The sequence below is a fragment of the Diadema setosum genome, chromosome 1, assembly GCF_964275005.1.
Source record: "Diadema setosum chromosome 1, eeDiaSeto1, whole genome shotgun sequence".
Classification (NCBI taxonomy): Eukaryota; Metazoa; Echinodermata; class Echinoidea; order Diadematoida; family Diadematidae; genus Diadema; species Diadema setosum.
Window position 1 is genome coordinate 22,600,772 of NC_092685.1, and position 6,360 is coordinate 22,607,131.

Below are 6,360 nucleotides of genomic sequence, written 5' to 3' on the forward strand. Positions count from 1 at the left end.
ACAGTCGAACCTACCTTAAGGGTTACCTATGTTTAGTGGCCATCACCTTGGGTGAAAGGCCATTTTAACGACCTTATCTGCAGTGGTCACCTGTCTATAACGGCCATTGTTTTGTCTCCTTTGGGTGGCCTCTGTAGACAGTTTTGACTGTATTTGAAAAGAAAAAATGGGTTGAACAACAGGCGATGTTTAACTCACATTCAGAGAGAAAGTGTTTGTATGGTTCACATTTGTTTTAATGTACATGTTAATTTTAAGCGTAAGAATGTATGTGAAATTATTTCATTTGATATTAAAGTATTTTATTACGTAAAACATAGATAAAATTTTACTACTGTCATTCTTTTTGTATTGCTTTTATGATGAATTACGACATTTTTAATTTATGACTGGTGCTTATATTCCAGTTGGTTCTGCATGGCAAGCTGCTTATGCATACATTGTACTAGGTGTTACAAAAAACATTTACCACTTTTGATCCTTAATAGTATATATAGTATATCTCAGATAACGCTGAATGAGCAATAACTGAATAGTGTACAGTTTTGTTCGAGGTAATTTAAAAGAGAATCTTCATTTGATTTCATTAGGTTCAAGATTTATTTTGTAAGTTTGGATTTAGGGGGCATTTGGTGTGTATGGGAGTGTATGGTTAACACCCAGACAATGGTCCTGAACAATAGCCAGGGTTTGAATGCTCTATTACATATTCATTAGAAATTCCACGATCACAGCTAGTGTTCATTCATGCTGAAATGTAGTATGCAAGCACATGATATAATGTGCTTACTTTTTTCATGAGCATGCATTTTACTGTTTACCATGAATTCAGACTAGCAGTGCCCAGGGCGATCCATCATGAATTAATAAAGCATTCATGTGCCTTGAAGCAAGAGTCCAGAAGCCTAGTCAGCAGAGCTCTGAAAATGTGGTATTCGTGGTATTCATGTATATTGTTCAGGGTCATTGTAAACACACACTTTCATACACATCATTGGCTCCTGTGTAAAGTTCAATTTTGTACAGAGGGTTCAAATTTGACCAAATCTGGAACTTAACTTCAAAATTAATCATAGATTTAATGAAACTGAATCATTCTTTCATATTTAAATCACCTTCAAATAAATTGTACACAATCCAGCTTTTACTCATATCACTGACAGTGTTGTCTGATACTGTATATAGTTTTTGAACTATTAAGGATCAAAAGTTTGAAATGTTTTTTGTAACATCTAGTATTTGTGTGTGTGTAATATATATATATCTATATATCTATATATATATATATATATATATATATATATATATATATATAAAATATGTTATATGTCTTTTCGAAATTACATATAGGTTGGGGTTTTTAGCTCACCTGAGCCAAAGGCTCAAGTGAGCTACTGCGATCGCTCTTCGTCCGGCGTCCGTCGTGCGTCGTCCGGCGTGTGTAAACTTTTGACATTTTCATCTTCTTCTTGAGAGAACCCCTTGACCGATTTTCACCAAACTTGGCAGGTAGCATCCCTAGGGGGATAGGATTTCAATTTGTTCAAGTGGGCACCTTACCCCACCTGGGGGGCCCCCAGGGGGCCCAAACCCCTCAAAATTAAGGAGTCTTAAAAAATCTTCTTCTCTAGAACCAGAAGTGATATAGTCCATGGGCCAGGCCAGATATTGGTACCATCTGAGTTGGCAAAACCTTTTTGGTGTCATTTTGTTTGTAGGGCATAGATATGCTTATCAAGCTATGATAGCATTTCCAAATGAGTAGCTTAGTCCTAATAAATGAATTTTTAACCCGTTTGGTTTCGCTGTTATATCCCTTTACTTCTGAATCGAAACTAACCGCTATAGAAAGAAGAGCACTGTCTTCTGTATGTCCAGAGGTGTTCTGTTGTAAACGCGGTGTGCTTAGTCTTTATTCAAGGCAGTGAAGGGAATATCCAAGGGTTATGATGTCCACAGCGCTTAATCTTTATTCAAGACGGCGAAGGGAATATCCAAAGCTAATGATACAGTGTATATCCCTGTATCTAAAAAGCAAACAAAAAAACAATTTCAATTATTCATCGTTTTCCGGTGAAAACGCTATGGTGAAAGCGCTAATGCCACGCCACTGTCGCTTTATTTCCATCCAACAATGAAAGATGATGCAGAAACAATGTACCGGTACACTACAATACCTTATAATAAATAATATTGTACATGAGCAGAGTGATTTTTTTTTTTAAACTGATGTACTTGTTGAAAGGGTAGTGTAAAAACAGTATAGATAATCCCTTTTATTAGGAACTTTAGATATGATAACATCCACGGGGAATTGCTTTTTTGTTTGTTTTTTAGATAAAGGGATATACACTGTATCATAGGCTTTGGATATTCCCTTCGCCGTCTTGAATAAAGACTAAACGCACAGCGTTTAACTCTGGACAGCATCACCCTTTGGATATTCCCTTCGCCGCCTTGAATAAATACTAAGCGCACCGCGTTTACAAGAGAACACCTGTGGACATACCATGAGCTCCATGGACATACAGAAGACCGTGCTCTTGTTTCTGTAGCGTTAGCCTCGATTCAGAAGTATAGGGATATAAAAACGAGACCAAATTGGTTAAAAATTCATTTATTAGGACTAAGCTACTCATTTGGATATGCTATCATAGCTTGATAAGCATATCTATGCCCAACAAACAAAATGACACCAAAAAGGTATTGCCACCTGAGATGGTACCAATAACCAATTTTTCGCCTCTTGGCCCATGGACTAATAGAGCCCAGGGGAGGGGGGTGGGGATGGGTCCTAATGGGGCCCAAATTGTACATTTTCATCTTTTTATTGAAAATGCCATTATGAATTTTCACCAAAGTTGGCAGGTAGCATCTCTAGGAGGAAAGAATCTCATTCCCATCAAATGGGCACCATGCCCCACCTGGGGGGCCCCAGGGGGCCTAAATTTGGACCGAAATTGTAAATTTTCATCTTTTTCTTGAAAACCCTATCACAAATTTTCATCAAACTTGGCAGGTAGCATCCCTAGGGGGATAGAATCTCAATTCTATCAAATGGGCACAATGCTCCACCTGGGGTCCCCAGGGGGTCCCATCCCCCCCCCCCCCCCCCCCCCCCCCCGAATCTTGACAGATTTTCTCTGGAACCAGAAGTGATTGAGCTAAGTTGATACAATGAGTCAGTATATTGATGACTGTTGTTTCAAGTTGTTCATGGGAAAATCAGGGGTGCCCTCCCCCCCCCCCTTGGGACCCAAGGAAGCAATGGGATGGGGGGGGGGGGGTGGGGGTCCAATTGCAGGCCTAAATTTTGATCTTCTTGTTGAAAACAACAATGGATTTTCACCAAACTTGGCAAGTAGCATTCCCATGGGGATAAGATTTCAAAGTGTTTGAATGGGCACCATGCTTTTCCTTTGGGTCCCAGGGGGTCCAAACCTCCTAAATAAATGAATATTCAGTAATATTTTCTCTAGTCTTTTTTTTCCCCAAGCTGCATAATCCAACATTCTATAAAGTACAGTGTACTTGGTAGGTATTTTTACCAGTGTGATGGAATATGTAAATGGACACCATGCCCCCACTCTCAAAGTTACCCCCACCATAAGTTTCCAATGTTTTTAGGTAAGAGTCTGCAAGAATACATGGAAGGTGAACTTGCGATACTCAGGTGTGCGCGTGACCCCTTTGTCTCTTGTTTTTAGCTCAAATGTCCGACATATTAGAGCAAGTGTCCATTTGGCAATTGAAATGCCAGTATAGGGAAACCAAATGTCAACTAAGCAAAACCAATATCCTGACAGGTACATACCCAAGTAAGACAGCCATGCAATAGAAATTGTTGAGTCACCTTATGTCAATGAGAGTATTACGTCGATCATAGGTAGTTCAAATGCTTATATGTAGTTCATCCAAATATCAGATGGATCCAGAACACGGCAAAGATGCCTCACTCAAGAATATCGGATGCTGATAGACTTTATCATGTGAAGACAACATGATTCTCATGCAGATGCAAAGAGAATTCACAGAAATAATCACATTTATTTGTTGATTTTTCCCTATTCTGAAGGACACTGATATTTTTCTTTAGCGAGTACTAAAAGTTGGAGAAACTTTTTTATGCCTCCGCCACGAAGTATCGCAAGAGGCATTATGTTTTCTTTTTTCTTTTCTTTTTTCAGGTTGTCCGTTCGCCCGTCCTTCCATCCGTAATAAATTTTGTAGACAGCGTAACTATGAAAAAAAAAGACAAACAAAAAACACAAACAAACAAACAAAAAATTGAAGTATCCTGATGAAACTTGGCTCGTAGGCCTTTATATGAGTGGGCAAAGTTGTACCTATCAACTTTTGTGTGCATACGGTCAAGGTCAAAGGTCAAGGTCAAACGCTCAAAATTTAGCCATTTCCCCATTATGTAATGCCTGAGGGTATTTTCTTGAAACTTAAGTGTATATACATGTATTATCCAATAAAGATTCTCTAGAGAAAAGGCCATGAGGTCAAGGGACAAAGGTCGTAGGTCGAGTAAATATGTTAAGATTTTGCCTTTTTTTTTCTACATATCTCGGAAATGGTTCAAGGTATCTTCATGAAACGTAGTATATGCATATACTGACCACAGAACTCTACATGTATAGAGTTCTGTGGTATTGACTGGCCGTTATTATCTTTGGAATTTGGGGGTCATGTGGTCAAGGATCAAAGGTCAAGGTCAACTCAAAATTTTACTATTTCCCTCATATCTATGCGATGCTTGCAGTATCTTTCGTAAAACTTAGTTAGGCCTACATGACCATTCGCTTGGAAAGGCTTTACCGAAGGCCGAAGGTCAAGTGAAAATGGTAAATTTCACTTCTTCCTTCATGTCCTGGAAGTGGCTCAAGGTGTCATGATGAAGCTTAGTACATATTTATGCATGTTCTGCCTGATAGTGGTTCTCCTGGGAGGTTTATAAGGTCAAGGGTCAAAGGCCATGTTAAGATGCAATAAGATTTTACCATTAAATACTTAAATTACACTTTTTCTCCATCCCTTGAAAATGACCCAACGCATAAACTTATAAAAGGGTCAAACGTCAAGTACAACTCCTCAAATCCCCAAGTATATGATCTCATAGACAATATAGTCATTCATCCAATTAAACCTAGTTCAAGGAAAGTGAACAATCAACACAGTTGTGACAAACATGCCATTCTGATATTTTGCAGATGCTGCGAAACTGTCGTCATACATTGTCAAGACGTATTATAGACCTACTGGGAGAACCATGCATTACGGCGGAGACATATCAGTCGCCACAGCGACATTTCTTCTCCCCCCCCCCCCCTCTTTTTTTTAAATAGAAATCTTACACTTGAGAAATATCTTAACCCGCTTCCTACGGGAACCTGGTGACTTGGTATTAAGTCTATGGGGATTTCAGAATTCAGTATGGAACGGGTTAACATTGACATTTAAATGAAAATTACACATTTTATTCTATATAAGAACTGCAACAAAACTGTAAAATGCAAGAAAACTGTAACAAAAATTATACAGGAAGGGCTACTTTTGTAAACATAAAAGTGAAATAAATAGACAATAAGATGATAAACTCAGCACTGTTCAGGTTTATGAACATTTGAGATCACTATTCCTTTGTTTTCCCTAATGGGACTTAACTCTATTTAAATGAATATTTATTAGGCTATGCGACATTATTGAACCGTCCTGCATTGACATAACGAACTGCAGTAGATTTGCTCATCCTGTGCAGACACCTTCACACAAATCATACGTTTTTTGATAGACTGTCCGACTTTTCTCAAAATTCACTGATGATTTCTTGTAACATTTCTGCATGCATTCACTTATCCACATGTATATTCAGGTTTCAATCCCTTTGTTGCAATTGCAGTGTTAGCGGAACTTGTTACTTCTTGATCGTTGATATCAATAGAATAAATGTTGTCAATCGTTTCATCTTTATTAATCATCTCATTGATCACTTTTTATTTCGGATACGAAGTACTCTCCGCATTATTGAATTGTTGAACATTATGCTATTCATGTATGAATGATATCTTGAGTTGTTTTTTTTTTTTTTTTTCTCGATATTGTAACGATATTGATTGGTTTGACTTGGTTTACAAATGCATAATCTACGTGACTTATTTTTGTTGTTTGAGTTGAGGATTCTTTTAGTAATCCAATTGTTTTGTTTTGTTTTTGTTTTATTAGCATAATCTCGACTTTGAATAGTTCTAATTAACAAAACATTCTTACTTATCATTATAATAATTCAGTTTATTAATGAATTTTATAGGCTCAAGGGCGCTCAAGGAAGCGGGGGGGGGGGGGGGGGCTGGGGTG